General features: G+C 37.6%; 1 protein-coding gene across 2 annotated transcripts in view; it reads left to right on the forward strand.

Moving 5' to 3' along the window:
- The window catches only part of SH3TC1 (SH3 domain and tetratricopeptide repeats 1), a 92,299-nt gene that overhangs the window by 27,332 nt on the left and 47,020 nt on the right, over positions 1 to 17,947 (forward strand). The window lies entirely within an intron of this gene.

Here is a 17,947-nt window from a genome sequence, read left to right on the forward strand (position 1 = left end):
TTCTCCTGTTTTATTTCTGGGGTGATATAAAGCCGTGAAGTGGTACTTTGAACTGTTGATTAAAAAGAACCTTGTCATTGTGAGAGTGTGCACTACGGAAAGGTTTATAGAACTGGATATCCTATTTGATTCATTCTTAATATTAACTGGCGGTTGTAGCTATAAAGGCAATTAATCTCTACCAAAGAAATGTAAAATGGGCATAAATTGGATTAAGTCAACAATCCATTTATGAATCCTAAGGTGTAACTACTTGATATTATCCAGAGTTTCACATTAAAGTTTGTGTTTCCGGTTCAAACCACAGTGGGGCTTAAATATATAAAGTCTAGTTGGGACTCTCTCTCTTTTGGTTTGTTCATTTTGGTGGCAGGTGGTAAGCCACTGGAACCAACTAGATATTTCAATATGCAGCAAGCTCAAGAAGAAACAGTGATGGTATTTTTCTCACTTAAAAAAGCGGATGAAAGAGATGGGGATAACAGAGAGGTTGATCAAATATTTTCACAGGATAGAAATAATTTTGACTTACCTATGCTTTTTGACGATATGGAACGTTTGTTAATCAAAGAGAAAAAGCTGAAATGGGACATATGGACTTTAGAAAAATACTCTGCCCTTAACATGATACCAAGGGGACTAAGAGTTAACAAATTCCCTACTTTTGAAACTGAGGACTCTGAATTTATAGATATGTGGAACACTGTGCTTAATGATTGCTCTTTCAGGTTGATGAAATTGTTGATTACTTATAAGTCCAAAATGTTAACATTTGTAAGATCTGAGATTGTGGAAGTGCAATTGTTGTTAAATGCCTATTCTAGCACAGTGGACTATCCTAATTTTGATAAGGTATTACAGCGTACCATACAAGAAGTGAAAAATGAGATAGTTAATATTAAACATACCAAATTCATCAGGGACAAGGCAGATTATGACAGCAACAAAATCTATATTTGGAACAAGAGCCAAAGATCCCAATTCAGGAGATCTCAAAATTTCAACAGAGGGGGTAGACGGGGTAGGAGGAGAAGATCCAGGGGCAGAAAAACTGTAACTTTTTCTGAAAGTGAGGCAGATTCTGGTGGTGATAGTACACAATCAGAGAATGAGGATGGGAGTAATTTTTCTCAAGAAGTTGTGAGCATGAATACTGAATTCAATAGAAATGGGGTCACACTTATCAACAGCATAGGATGGGTGGTAGGGCAGGATCAAGGAGAGGTAGAGTAATATATAACTCTTCTCGCTCTAGGGGTCAACCAAATCAACAAATAAGATACCAACCCACAGTTGACCATTCCTACCCCCCTGCCCAATCTGCAGCAGCTCAGAATAGAGATAATGAGCTGGTACAGTTGGAGCAGGTTTTTCAGGTAGGACACCAACCCCGGGAAGGGGGAGGTACGAATCTACAGGGACCCCAACAAGGGAGATACCCATCCCGTCAGACAAGAGCCCCGTCGAAATACGTACCGTCATAAACCTATCTAACCACATCTTAAGTAATTACGAGGAAAGAGTGCTGTCACTTGGTCTGGGTTTTGTACCCACAGTAAACTTCAATTTATTCAAGACAATGTTGGATTTGAATAAGTTTATTCGTAATTTGACGTTGCGTAAACACTTTTCAAAGGCAAACTCAGACCAAGAGATAGCAACTGGATTCACACCAACTCAGGGGGGTCCTCTTCAGGAATTAGATTTTTTGGAAACATGTGATCTTATCACTTTAAGGGAACTAGAGAGAGAGGGAACATCAAGTATGGAACAGCAGAATCCAGATAGGGTTAGAAAATACAGAAATCCCTCCACATTCTACCCTATCCAAAGTAGGGGTAACATCATAGAGACCTTTTACAGAAGGGTGGAATCTGACTTAAGGCAATTAACTTTGTCACAGGTAAACACTCCGAGTAATATGTCACTGAATGAAAGAAAAGCCCTTAAGGCTTTGGAAGAGAACCCAGATGTGGTTATCAAGCAGGCGGACAAGGGGGGCTCAGTGGTCCTCCTAAACAGGTCTGACTACATTAAGGAAGCCCTGAGACAACTAGAAAATGTAGAAAATTACGAACATTTGAAACAAGACCCCACACACACTTTTCAGAGAGAACTTGTGCACCTTCTTGATGGAGCAGTGGAGGATGGACTGTTAGATGATAAGACTTCCAAATATCTTTTTGTAGAACATCCGGTCATCCCCTTGTTCCATCACCTTCCAAAGGTGCACAAGTCACTAGAGAATGTCCAGGGTAGACCCATAGTGAATGGCATAGGGTCTATGCTGGAACATCTCTCTGAGTGGCTGGACGGAATACTCCAACCCCTGGTTAAGTCTCTCCCCAGCTATGTCAGGGATTCTAAACAAGTATTGAACTTGGTAGAAAAGGTACCCTGGGAGCAGGATTTTGGGTGGCTCACTGTGGATGTTGTGTCCCTATATTCAATGATACCACATGAATGGGGTATTCAGGCAGTTGCATATTTTCTGGAGGAGGGAACAACCCACAGTGAGTCATTCATCTCCTTTGTTCTTGATGTCACTAAATTCCTGCTCTCTCATAACTATTTTCGGTTTGAGGGGGAATTCTACCTGCAGAGACGTGGGACTGCAATGGGGGCCAAATTTGCCCCCACTTACGCCAACCTGTTCATGGGTTGGTGGGAGCGGTCCCACGTCTATGCGGCTGGGAACCCCTTCAGATCGAAAATCAAACTGTATATTCGTTATATAGATGATCTTCTATTTATATGGAAGGGTACTAAGGAACAAGCGCAGGATTTTGCTGACTATTTGGGCCTCAATGAGGTGAATCTAAGATTCACATTTGAGTACAGCCCAACCTGGGTACACTATTTGGATCTGGAACTAAGGGGCTGGTCCTCTGGGAGGGTATCCTCACAGGTGTATAGGAAGCCCATCTCAGGAAACAGCCTCTTACACGCCAAAAGTTGCCATCCTAAACATATGCCCTATTCAGTGGCCAAAGGCCAATTTGTGCGTATTAAACGCAACTGTACCTTATCCCAAAGTTATGTGACACATGCGGATGATCTGGAGAAACGTCTGCAACAACGGGGGTATAATAGAAAAGTCATCAAAAGAGCCAGAAAGGAAGTAGATAGTATCCCACGAGGAAGTCTCCTTCAAGATAAACAAATTTCTATTAAAAGTTCTGAAAATACACTTACCTTTGTAACAGATTATTCAGTCCAATACCCACAGATCTGTAACATAGTCCGAAATCATTTTCGGTTGTTGGTGGCAGATGATGCCCTCACAGAGACGGTGAAGAAAGGCTGTAGGTTTTCCTACAGGAGAAATAAAACAATAGGTAATCTTGTTTCCCCTTCCCAATTAAAAAGAGCTACTCCAGCTACAGGTACTTCTTCCTGGCTTAGACACAGAGGAACATACAGGTGCGGATATTCACAATGCAAAGCATGTGAACACGTACGAGTAGGTAATACTTTTTCCTCAATGGTCACAGGGGAAACTTTTGATATTTCCTCTTGTGTGAACTGCAAGTCCACATACTGTGTTTACCTCCTCTGGTGTGAGGAGTGTAATCTACAATATGTGGGTCTGACCACTAGGGATGTTCGCTCAAGGATACGCGAACATTTGTCCACTATCCGGGTGGGCAAGAGTAGTACCACATTAGTGACCCATTTTGTCCAAAAACATGACAAGGATTGTAGTTCACTTAAGTGGACGATTATTGAAAAAGTCCAACCCCAGAAGAGAGGGGGAGACCGCTTTAAGGTCCTTTCAAGACAGGAAATGTATTGGATTTTCAGGCTCCAAACTAAGAGACCTGGGGGCCTGAATTCCGAATACGACTTTATCAATCACTGGTCGTGATAACATTCCAAAAGGATATGTATCCCCTGTGAGTGTCCTTATTAGATTTATTTCCATTTTTTAATTGATCTAGAGATCAATTGTCAATATGTAGTATAGTTTCTAGTCATAGGCTCAGTAACAATAATATATACAAATTAGCACATGTGTACACATTTTTGGTTCTACTTCTCCATTCACATATTCCTTAATTAATTTAATTTTTTATGTATTGGAAAACAATTAGATAAATTTTGGACTTTTTGGCCATATCTCTTGTCATAGGCTCAATTTTGGGATTTGAATATATTTATATAATTTTGCATTATTATTTTGTATAGACACTTTTGGTTAGTTGTTAGGGTGCAATAGGATCCTTTGGATGGTGTATACACAAAGAATATACTCCTTTTATTATCATTTTTCATGTATCTTTATTATATATATTTTGTATATTTAGGTTTAGGATGCAGTTTGTAAACCATATGTATACTGATCTTTTTACTGATGTAAACAATCCTATAGCAAGGTACAATTTGTTGTTAATACTTTATAAATGAATTTAAATTTATACAAACATGATCACCCCAAACAAAACAAAAAAAAATCCCCCCACTTGTTGGACATTTAAAGGAATTTTTGTAAAGGTAATTCCAATATCTAGCAATATATTAAATAAGATACTATATGATGTGAAACTACGATAGAGAATATACCTTTAAATTTCAATTAACTGTCCAACCTATCATGATGTAACACTGGGTATTTAAGTCAGTGTGTTTTCAATGGTTTTAGGGACTATGAGTACGGCTCTCCTAGCCGAAACGCGTTAGTCTTTATTGGGGGTTACCCATACTCTCTATCGCTTATATTCTTCATTTTAAATGTCAAAATAAAGTTCTAAGTTTTATTTTTACTCATTGGTGCTTGGCTTATTTCCTGATTTTTTTGATAATTCCTTAGCTTATATACCTTCTTTTTCAAATAAAGATAGCAAGAGAACGGAAAAAAATAGATAATAGTTGTAAATTAGAAAGTTGCTTAAAATTGCCTGCTCTATCTGAATCACAAAAGAAAAAATTTGGGTTCAGTGTCCCTGTAAGGACACTAAGTTTAAACATGAATTAAAGTGAAGGTAAACTTTGGTGAATGAAAGCACGTATTTTTAAAATACTATTAAAAACAGGGACACTTTCAATCATCAAAGTTTAGAAGGCAACCGTTTTGATTAAAAACTTACCTTTGTATTTTTCACAGCCAGAGCAGCTTCCCCCACCCTGAGATCCTCTCTTCACACGTCATCAATGACTAATCAAGCTTCCTCCAATAACGGCATGGCCTCAGGCAATGACTACCCTGGGGGGAAAGCTGTGATTGGAGGAAGCTGGATTAGTCATTGATGATATGTGAAGAGACGATCTCCGGGTGGGGGAAGCTGCTCTGGCTGTGCAAAGAGGAGAGGTAAGTTTTTAATCAATGGCTGCTTTGTAAACTTTGATGAATGAAGTGCCCCTGTTTTTTTAATAGTATTTTTAAAAAAACGGCTTTCATTTATCAAAGTTTACCTTCACTTTAAACTCTCATAAAACAATCTTAGTGGAGTCATGAATTCAAGCAGATTTGTTTTATAATCATAAGCCCATCAGAGTGAAAGTGTCCATCCTTTTTTCTCACCGATAATATTTAGGAAGAGTGATGAAAGTTCATTGGTTAACTAACATTTAATCATCATCCTTGTTCAACCAATCAATGAAGATAAACGGGGAAGGATTGAAAAATAACATGAAGGAACTGAAAATAATACATGATCAAACAGAAATAGGTTGTATACAATGTAAATTTCCCACACAAGAATAACAGTATATTTAATAAACAAACATAGTCACAAAATGCCTTTTAAAGGGACATACCTAGAGTTAGGATAAAAGAGGCAGGGGTGGAACTACCATTGGTGCAGCAGGTTCATTGGAACAAGTGCTGGGATGGACCCATAATACTCCATCTATACATAGGTAAATATGTGCAGAATGTGCATAATCCTAAAGCAGGGGAGCCTTTTATTAGTGCAGGTTGCAGGTCCATCTTATCTATCAATCTTTTTATCATCTATCTATCTATATCTTATCTTATCTATCTATTTGTCTGTCTGTCTATCTGTCATCTCTCTATCTATCTATCTATCTATCTATCTATCTATCTATCTATCTATCTATATCTTATCTATCAATCTATCTATTTATCTATCTATCTATCTATGTATCTATCATCTTATTTATCATCTATCTATCTTATATATCCTATCTATCTACTCAAAATCATTATACAGAGCAGCAGGTGTATTATTAATATTGCTTACTACCAAGTTACCTTGGTGTGTGTGGGGGGGAAACAATTTTTGCATTGGTGCCCTCTGTTAAATAGTTCACTACTGGAAACTGGCTGATAGATTTTAGTCTGGGGGAGGCAGGTAGTTTTGAATTCAAGCATCTCAAAGGAGTTGATATTCTTTTACCGTTATTCTAAGTATAGTATAGCAAAGTCTATAGCAGTATTCTCAAGTACTAGGTCTATTATAGTTCGCTCAGCACTGAGATTCCAAAATATATAACATGTTATAATAAAAGTCCATTTTATCTGACTAAACTGCTTTTTACTTGGCTTCCCCATCTCAAACAACTCCTCAAATATCTCCTTCGGCAACACACATACGCCTAGATTTAGAGTTTTGTCGGTAACGCCCCGCGTAGCTAACGCATGCTTTTTTTCCCCTGCACCTTTTAAATACTGCTGGTATTTAGAGTTCACAGAATGGCTGCGTTAGGCTCCAAAAAGGGAGCGTAGAGCATAATTTACCGCCACTGCAACTCTCAATACCAGCGGTGCTTACGGACGCGGCCAGCTTCAAAAACGTGCTCGTGCACGATTCCCCCATAGAAAACAATGGGGCAGTTTGAGCTGAAAAAACCTAACACCTGCAAAAAAGCAGCGTTAAGCTCCTAACGCAGCCCCATGGTTTCCTATGGGGAAACACTTCCTAAGTCTGCACCTAACACCCTAACATGAACCCCGAGTCTAAACACCCCTAACCTTACACTTATTAACCCCTAATCTGCCTCCCCCGTTATCGCTGACACCTGCATATTTTTTTAACCCCTAATCTGCCACTCCGTACACCGCCGCAACCTACGTTATCCCTATGTACCCCTAATCTGCTGCCCCTAACACCACCGACCCCTATATTATATTTATTAACCCCTAATCTGCCACCCCCAACATCGCCGACACCTAACTTCAAGTATTAACCCCTAATCTGCCGACCGGACCTCACCGCTACTCTAATACATTTATTAACCCCTAAAGCTAACGCTAACCTTAACCCTAACACCCCCCTAAATTAAATATAATTTAAATCTAACTAAATAAATTAACTCTTATTAAATAAATTATTCCTATTTAAAGCTAAATACTTACCTGTAAAATAAACCCTAATATAGCTACAATATAAATTATAATTATATTGTAGCTATTTTAGGATTAATATTTATTTTACAGGCAATTTTGTATATATTTTAACCAGGTTCAATAGCTATTAAATAGTTAATAACTATTTAATAGCTACCTAGTTAAAATAATTACAAAATTACCTGTAAAATAAATCCTAACCTAAGTTACAATTAAACCTAACACTACACTATCAATAAATTAATTAAATACAATACCTACAAATAAATACAAATAAATAAACTAACTAAAGTACAAAAAATAAAAAAGAACTAAGTTACAAAAAATAAAAAAATATTTACAAACATTAGAAAAATATTACAACAATTTTAAACTAATTACACCTACTCTAAGCCCCCTAATAAAATAACAAAGACCCCCAAAATAAAAAAAATGCCCTACCCTATTCTAAAATTAAAATAGAAAAGCTCTTTTACCTTACCAGCCCTGAAAAGGGCCTTTTGCGGGGCATGCCCCAAAGAATTCAGCTCTTTTGCCTGTAAAAAAAACCATACAATACCCCCCCCAACATTACAACCCACCACCCACATACCCCTAATCTAACCCAAACCCCCCTTAAATAAACCTAACACTAAGCCCCTGAAGATCTTCCTACCTTACCTTCACCAGCGATTGGTCATCTTCCGGATCCATGTTCATCCCGACGACGCGGAACATCCATCTTCACCGACGACTTCCCGACGAATGACGGTTCCTTTAAGGGACGTCATCCAAGATGGCATCCCTCGAATTCCGATTGGCTGATAGGATTCTATCAGCCAATCGGAATTAAGGTAGGAAAATTCTGATTGACTGATGGAATCAGCCAATCAGATTCAAGTTCAATCCGATTGGCTGATCCAATCAGCCAATCAGATTGAGCTCGCATTCTATTGGCTGTTCCGATCAGCCAATAGAATGCAAGCTCAATCTGATTGGCTGATCGGATCAGCCAATCGGATTGAACTTGAATCTGATTGGCTGATTCCATCAGCCAATCAGAATTTTCCTACCTTAATTCCGATTGGCTGATAGAATCCTATCAGCCAATCGGAATTCGAGGGACGCCATCTTGGATGACGTCCCTTAAAGGAACCTTCATTCGTCGTCTAGTCGTCGGAAGAAGAGGATGGATCCGCGCCGGAGGTCTTCAAGATGGAGCCGCTCATCATCGGATGGAAGAACATAGAAGATGCGGCTTGGATGAAGATGTTTGCCGGTCCGGATCTACTCTTCTGCCCGGATAGGATGAAGACTTCTGCCCGAAGATGGAATTCTTTAGCCGCCGCTTGGATCAAGACTTCAGCCGGAGGATGGACGTCACTCTTCAGCCCCCGCTTGGGCTTGGATCAAGACTTCGGAGGCTTGGATCAAGACTTCGGTGGACGGATCGGTGAACCCGGCGTGGTGAAGACAAGGTAGGGAGATCTTCAGGGGCTTAGTGCTAGGTTTATTTAAGGGGGGTTTGGGTTAGATTAGGGGTATGTGGGTGGTGGATTGTAATGTTGGGGGGGGTATTGTATGTTTTTTTTTTACAGGCAAAAGACCTGAATTCTTTGGGGCATGCCCCGCAAAGGGCCCTTTTAAGGGCTGATAAGGTAAAAGAGCTTTTCTATTTTAATTTTAGAATAGGGTAGGGCATTTTTTTATTTTGGGGGGCTTTGTTATTTTATTAGGGGGCTTAGAGTAGGTGTAATTATTTTAAAATTGTTGTAATATTTTTCTAATGTTTGTAAATATTTTTTTTTTTTTGTAACTTAGTTCTTTTTTATTTTTTGTACTTTAGTTAGTTTATTTAATTGTATTTATTTGTAGGTATTGTATTTAATTAATTTATTGATAGTGTAGTGTTAGGTTTAATTGTAGATAATTGTAGGTATTTTATTTAATTAATTTATTGATAGTGTAGTGTTAGGTTTAATTGTAACTTAGGTTAGGATTTATTTTACAGGTAATTTTGTAATTATTTTAAATAGGTAGCTATTAACTATTTAATAGCTATTGTACCTGGTTAAAATAATTACAAAGTTGCCTGTAAAATAAATATTAATCCTAAAATAGCTACAATATAATTATAATTTATATTGTAGCTATATTAGGGTTTATTTTACAGGTAAGTATTTAGCTTTAAATAGGAATAATTTATTTAATAAGAGTTAATTTATTTCGTTAGATTTAAATTATATTTAACTTAGGGGGGTGTTAGGGTTAAGGTTAGCGTTAGCTTTAGGGGTTAATAAATGTATTAGAGTAGCGGTGAGGTCCGGTCGGCAGATTAGGGGTTAATGCTTGAAGTTAGGTGTCGGCGATGTTAGGGAGGACAGATTAGGGGTTAATACTATTTATTATAGGGTTATTGAGGCGGGAGTGAGGCGGATTAGGGGTTAATACATTTATTATAGTGGCGGTGAGGTCCGGTCGGCAGATTAGGGGTTAATAATTGTAGGTAGGTGGAGGCAACGTTGGGGGCGGCAGATTAGGGGTTAATAAATATAATATAGGGGTCGGCGGTGTCAGGGGCAGCAGATTAGGGGTACATAGGGATAACGTAGGTGGCGGCGGTGTGCGGTCGGCAGATTAGGGGTTAAAACATTTTAATAGAGTGGCGGCGATGTGGGGGGCCTCGGTTTAGGGGTACATAGGTAGTTTATGAGTGTTAGTGTACTTTAGAGCACAGTAGTTAAGAGCTTTATAAACCGGCGTTAGCCCAGAAAGCTCTTAACTACTGACTTTTTTCTGCGGCTAGAGTTTTGTCGTTAGATTTCTAACGCTCACTTCAGCCACGACTCTAAATACCAGCGTTAGAAAGATCCCATTGAAAAGATAGGATGCGCAAATGGTGTAGGGGGATCTGCGGTATGGAAAAGTCGCGGCTGCAAAGTGAGCGTTAGACCCTTACCTACACGACTCTAAATACCAGCGGTAGCCCAAAACCAGGAGCCTCTAACGCTGGTTTTGACGGCTAACGCCAAACTCTAAATCTAGCCGATAGTAATGAATTATTCCTCTTTTATCTCTGCAGATCTAAGTTTCTTGGTTTATATGTATAAATAGTTTTGACGCATTTATAATAATAAATAATTGATCCTTTGTAAGTTGTTTGTAGACAACGTATTTTTATTCTCATTTGTAAATGTTATTAATGGTTCCAAATGTTTAAATAAATTGCAATGTGGCCCCTCAGAGTCATTACACAAGGTAGGACATGCACATTCTGGAATAAAGAGACACTGTAGTTAAGGCACTTAGTAATAAAAGTACCTCTAATCAAAAACAAACACAGTTATTGTTTGACATTTACCTGCAATACCAATAACTGGTTAGCCTTTGAAGGAGTCCTTTACAGAAAAGGCATGAAGTTAATGTGTTACCAGTTGTTTGTTTTCATGTGCTGGAGTTTTTACCATTATGTTATGAGCAATAATTTAAAGAAGCATTTAACTAAAAAAACAAAATCCCCTTTAATCGCTTTTGCTGTAAAATATCTCTGAAAATGCTGCTAGTTCTGCACGAACAAGAGACGTTGGAGCTATAAAATTCTGCAAATTGGACATCTGAACAAAAATATCTGGCAATTGTGCTTGTTCCACTTCTTCCATAGAGATTGGAGTGTCAATATTATTTTTAATAATGACCCTGCAATATTGTGCAGAGTGATTGGTTAGATCCGAGCTCAAGTTAATTTACTTCTGTCCTTAAAGGGACATTGTACACTAGAGTTTTCTTTCCATAAATGTTTTGTAGATGATCCTTTATATAGCGCATCTGGGAGTGTTTTTGTAACAATGCGTGGTTTTGCTTATTTTTTAATAACATTGTGCTGATTTTCAGACTCCTAACCAAGCCCCAAAGTATCAGATGTAGACCCAGGTCTACAGACTCCTGCTGCTCTTGTTTGTGTAATCTTTCTTTTCATATGTAGGGGAGGGGGGTGTCTGCTCTTCCTGATTTCCCAGCCCCTTTCAATGGGTGTCCCAGCCTAACTTCATCAACATTGCTAAACTGGGAGCTTCTAAGTAAGTTTTTAAAAGGTTTTATACTGGATGTTTAGATCAGTATCTGTGCATATTCTTTATAGTAGTATCTATTATATGCAGTTTTATGGAAACTGTACACTGTTCCTTTAATTAGCTACAGCAATGGAGACCACCAAACTTTCCAGTCAATGTATCCCTGAACGTCTCTTGATTTAAAACCTTGTAAATCACTAGTTAAAAAAAAAACATTTAGGCTATGCACAGGACTAGAAATTTCCACTGATCCACTTATGCCAGACAAGTAAGAAATGTCAGCAAATTCATTATTCTGATAGCGCATACAATGTTAAACTGCTTTCCAAATTACTTCTATTATCAAATTTTCTTCATTCTCTTGGTATCTTTTATTGAAGAAGCAGCAGAGCACTACTGGGAGCTTATAAACACATCATGTGAGCCAGTCATATGAGGCATATATGTGTAGCCACCAATTAGCAGCTAGCTCCCAGTAGTGCATTGCTGATCCTCAGATTTCCTAGAGATGCACATATTCTGTGGAATTCCCTGCCTTACTGTGTAAGATTGGCCTTGAGCATTCAGAGTTTCAAGGTCTCCCTAATAACACACCCAAGTGATGTGACTAACGCTATTATCTTAATTCTCAGTTCAGACCCTTCACCTTCTCTCTCAGCATGTATTTCCTCTAGCGTGCACCTTCTCAACATTTTCCAGACACCTTCTTGGACTGGGAGGTATAGACTGTGCAAGGGAAATTTCAGGGTGGGAACATAAGACTATGTGGGCGGGGTCATGACTAGAAGGGAGGAGTTACAAGTGTGGGGTCTGGACAGTCCCTGAGCTTACTTTAGGAACTGAGACATTTGCACTAAAGGGCAAGTTGCAAGAGGGACAGTGAGGATGATCTCTCAGACCATTATAATGCTGCAGTGTGTGGGGTAGTTGGGAATTCTGTGTAAGCTAATGGGCCCACGCGCCTTTCATTTATCAACCTGGGTAAAGGGGATAAATAGGAATTCACAAGCAGGGCCTTATAGCTTTTATTATTTGAGTAATTGCCTTTTTACTCTATTCATGTGCCTAAGTCATGTCTGTGGTTTATAAAATAATGATAACTACAGTACCACCGTGTACCATTAAAAAGATCCACAGAAGGCAAAAGCACTATATTGTAGGCTATAAAGATGATAGATATTATAATATTTTCCTTAAAATTAAACCATGTTTTTTTAAAAATTAATTTTATAAACATTTTTAAACAGAATTAAAGTTGCAATAAAGTCAATATTGAACTTTCATGATAAAGCATGCAACTTCACAATTTACTTCTCTTATCTCATTTGCTTTGTTCTCTTGGTATTCTTTGTTTAAAAGCATACATAAGTAGGCGCAGGAGCAACAATGCCCTACTCGGAACTAGTTGCTGATTGGAGGCTGCACATAAGGTGACCAGATTTCCCAGACTCAAATTGAGGACACATCAGACTAAAAAATAAAACGGAAAATTTGAATGTAAAAATAGTAAAATATATTGCTAAGATAAAAATGCTGTTATCCTTACTTACAATTAGGAAGAAGAGCTGCTATATTTTTCAGAGCTGTGAATAAGAAGGTCTTTCTTCATCTGAAGTATCTTAAAACTCAGCACAAGTTTCATCATAGTCAACCTTAGTCACTAACATTGCCTTTAGCTTAGTTTTGTCACTGGTCCATATGTTATTTAGTATTTAAATGGAACTGTATTAAATTGCACATCTACATAGGGTTACTACAAATCTTTTACTGTAATAAAAGTTTGAGACTATTATAAATAGGGATCTGGTGAGAGCTATTGACTGCTCCTTCTTTCACCAGCTATTGTCAGTTAAAGGGACAGTCAAGCCCCAAGGCAGAACATAGAGTGATCTGAGATGTCATCGCAGAAAATGCAGCATGTCTGCAGAAAGAACAGCAACTGTTAGCACTTTAACTTTTCAGTGCTGCTCCACATTAGGCTGTTCTTTTTAAACAGTGCTGTTCTCTGTATAAGTTTTCCATAACACAGTGCACCCAGAGCAGAGTGCTGTTTGAAGACAACAGTCAAATATGCAGTAGTGCATTGATTGTTGTCTGGCTCTGAGATTTTTGCAAGCTCGTTCCCTAGCTTTTCACAGTCTGTAAAGCTGTTTTTCTCTGAATGTAAGATGTTTGTATGAGCAATGCACCTTTTTATTACTACATTTCTATGTTAGACTAAGAGAAAAGGAATCAAATTAATTCAAGAGACATTTTACAATTACTTTTTTTGTCTGCAGCCAATTTGCAATGCGATTTTCAACTACTGCACTAGATTACACAACTTTAAATACTGCTTTATTCTCCAGTTAACCAACACATTGCAATTGATCTGGTGCTTTAGTGTAACTGACAAATTAACAATTTTATTGAAAAATGACCTGCAGAAAAGTTTTTACTAAAAAAATCTCATCGCAGAAAGTGAAGAAAATTCTGTCTCTGGGCAGTCAAGAATAAATAAAACTTTCATTATTCAGATAGGACTTTTAATTTTAATTGACTTTCCAATTTACTTTTATCATCAAATTTGCTTTTTTCTCTTGCTATTCTTAGTTTAAACTAAACATAGGTTGGCTCATATGCTAATTTCTAAGCCTTTGAGGGCTGCCTCTTATCACATGCTTTTTAAATCTCTTTTCAACACAAAGAGACAGAAAGTACACGTGGGCTATATAGATAACACTGTGTTCAGGCACAGGGGGTTATTTAAGATCTAGCACAATACAATGCTAAATTTAAGACAATAGATAATAAACAGTCACAGTCATGTGATCAGGGGGCTGGAAGAAGGTTCCTAGATACAAGGTAATCACAAAGGTAAAAAGTACATTAATATAACTGTGCTGGTTATGCAAAACTGGGGAAGGAGTAATAAAGTGATTATCTATCTTTTAAAACAATAACAATTCTATGGTTGACTGTCCCTTTAATAGTTTCAATACTGCCATCTAGTAGCAATTTTTATGAACTGCATATTACCTCAAATTTATTGTTTAAAGGGACATTGAACCCAAATTTTTTCTTCCGTGATTCAGATAGAGCATGCGATTTTAATCAACTTTCGATTTTACTCCTATTATCAACTTTTCTTTATTCTCTTGCTTTCTTTATTTGAAAAAGAAGGCATCTAAGCTATTTTTTTGGTTCAGACCATGGAAAGCACTTGTTTATTGGTAGGTGAATTTACCCACCAATCAGCAGGAACAACACAGTGTGTTCACCAAAAATTGGCCGGCATCTAAACTTACATTCTTGCATTTCAAATAAAGATACCAAGAGAATGAAAAGAATTTGGTAATAGGAGAAAATTAGAAAGTTGCTTAAAATTGCATGCTCTATCTGAATCACGATAGAAAAAAATTGGGTTCAGTGTCCCTTTAAGTTAGTCAATCTAACGTAAAAAAACAAACAAAATGCTCAATTGCCTAACAGATAAAATTCTCTGGTTAGTTTAAAGAGACATTCTAGGTTTAAAAAAAAAAAAAAGCTATACTTTTTAGCAGATTAATCTTAAACAAATCCCTTTATGTGTTTAACCCCATCAAAAGGGTTAAACACACAATCAAAGTTGCAATCCTGGGTCACAGCCAGTCTGTTCCTGATGAGAATAGAGCCAGTGATTGCATCATATACGTGTTTGCTTCTCATTTATCATAGCTTTATCCACATGTTGAGTAGCACAGAAGCACAATTTGAATGTGTATTTAATCCACATGTACACATATATACTAGAATGTTCTTTGAATGCTGTTTATAAACATGAATAGCATAAATGTCAGTTTGCATTTAAGTCCCAGGAAGAGAGACATAGAACTACTATGGGAACACAATACAGGCTTGGACTGTTGAATTTTGAATAGCCTTTTCAGGGCAGAAGCAGAACGTAAAAGAAAAAACAAAATTGAAATCTAGGAGCCATACACACATATATACATACACTCACACACGCTCACACATTCACACCCATACACCAACACACACACACACACACACATGCACACCAGGGATATATTATAGCCTATGTATGTAAATACATATTGATATTTAAATAGGAACATACAGTATCTCACAAAAGTGAGTACACCCCTCACATTTTTATAAATAGCTTATTATATCTTTTCATGTGACAACACTGAAGAAATGACACTTTGCTACAATGTAAAGTAGTGAGTGTACAGCCTGTATAACAGTGTAAATTTGCTGTCCCCTCAAAATAACTCAACACACAGCCATTAATGTCTAAACTGTTGGCAACAAAAGTGAGTACACCCCTAAGTGGAAATTACAATAAAAGTAAAGAAATTCTGATGACTAAAATACAACTAAAACTAAAATGTCAGTTTAGTCAAAAGTCTATGACTAAAACTAAATCAAAATGCGGACGGGTATTATACGATGTAGCGTATCATGTATGCCGCATATCGATAAATGCCGACAGCATACGCTGTCGGCATTTATCATTGCACAAGCAGTTCTGTTGAACTGCTTGTGCAATGCAGCCCCCTGCAGATTTGCAGCCAATCAGTCGCTATCAGGGGGTGTCAATCAGCCCAATCGTATAAGATCAGGCAGAATGAAGACCGTGCCCTCAGAGGCAGCGGACAAGTTATGGAGCAGCTGTCTTTAGACCGCTGCTTCATAACTACTGTTTCCGGCAAGCCTGAAGGCTCGAGCGGAAACAGGGGCATCAAGCTCCATTTGAAGCTTGATAATTCGGCCCCTATGACACGTTATGCAAGGTGTTATAATCAATCCATGTCTAATTACTGCTCTTTAGTAACAAAAAAAAAGCACGGCTATCTTCTTGTTTATTTACAAAACTTGTTTTTATTTCATCTTAAAATAAAGACAAGTTATATACCACAACAGTTAAATCTGTATTGCATGTACTGTATTGTATACTCCAGGAGTATATAAGAGCAGTGTTAATTTTGTTGCTGAAATTTATTCGAAACTGTGATCAGTTAATTGATTCTTCCTATAGAAATAAGAATAACTCACGAGTATGGGTTTGTTATGCTGTGCCTGTGCTAGCTGCAGAAACCTTTTGTTGTGTTGAGTTACTTGATACTTGTTTTAATTATTAACAGAGAACTGTTAAAGTTTTTATATTGGGTAATATGTGCAATGGCGTTACAGCCAATACAGTTTACAGTTTTTTGTTTTTATATATACTTCTGTTTGTTTATGAAACCTGGTTTTATTTAATTTTTAAGTTTAATAAAGACGTTATATATCACAACAGCTAACTCTTTGGGGCATATTTATTAAAGTCTGGCGGACCTGATCCGACAGTATGGATCAGGTCCGCCAGACTTCGCTGAATACGGCGAGCAATATGTTCGCCGTATTCAGCATTGCACCAGCAGCTCACAAGAGCTGCTGGGGCAACGCCGCCCCCTGCAGACTCCCGGCCAATAGGCCGCCAGCAGGGGGGTGTCAATCAACCCAATCGTACTCGATCGGGTTGATTTCCGGCGATGTCTGTCCGCCTGCTCAGAGCAGGAGGACAGGTTATGGAGCAGCGGCCTTTGTGACCGCTGCTTCATAGCTGCTGTTTCTGGCGGAGCTTGATACATATGCCCCTATGTCTGTATTGCATATTTAAACCTTAATACCATAAATAATAACAGGTTATTAAATGTTACATCCTGGAGTATATAATGAGTTTGGAAATTATAGAGAAATGCTTAAAGGGACATGAAACCCAAATTTTTCTTTCATGATTTGGAAAGAGCAAGCAATTTTAAACAACTTTTTAATTTACTTCTATTATCTAATTTGCTTCATTCTCTTGATATGCTTTGCTGAAAAGCATATCTAGATATGCTCAGTAGCTGCTGATTGGTAGATGTACATAGATGCCTCGTGTGATTGGCTCACCCATGTGCATTGCTATTTCTTCAACAAAGGATATATAAAGAATGAAGCAAATTAGATAATAGAAGTAATTTGGAAAGTTAGTTAAAATTGTATTCTCTACCTGAATCATGAAATATTTTTGGGGGATTTAGTGTCCCTTTAAATAATGCATTACACTTTAACTAAACCACTTAGATTTTAGTCCACTAAAATCTACTGGAGATTTAGTCTACTAAAACTAGACTAAAACTAAAACAATTCAGATGACTAAAATACGACTAAAACTAAAATGGCAGTTTAGTCAGAAGTCTATGACTAAAACTAAATCAAAATAAAATTTCAAGACTAAATCAAAATTTTCTGTCAAAATTAAAACTGGTGCTTTCAATGGAAACCTGATGTAAATTTGCACTTTTTGGCTTCTATTATTTTCTATGGGCTGTGTAATTCTTTGTCGTCAGCCGAAGCCCGGCTGCCAGTAATGATGGAAAACGCACAATTGCAAACTGTCAATAAGCATAATGGCTTCTGACAGCAGTTTTTTTCATTTTATGGCCTCACGAAAACCCAATTGCAGCACAATGGAAACAAGCCCTTGGTTGGCACAAAGTATAAAACAGTGATTTAATGTAATATGTCCACAGATAGTGTATCAACCCATGGGTTATCATTACTTTTTAGGTTTCAA

Source organism: Bombina bombina, chromosome 2 (assembly GCF_027579735.1).
Source record: "Bombina bombina isolate aBomBom1 chromosome 2, aBomBom1.pri, whole genome shotgun sequence".
In the NCBI taxonomy this organism is placed as follows: domain Eukaryota; kingdom Metazoa; phylum Chordata; class Amphibia; order Anura; family Bombinatoridae; genus Bombina; species Bombina bombina.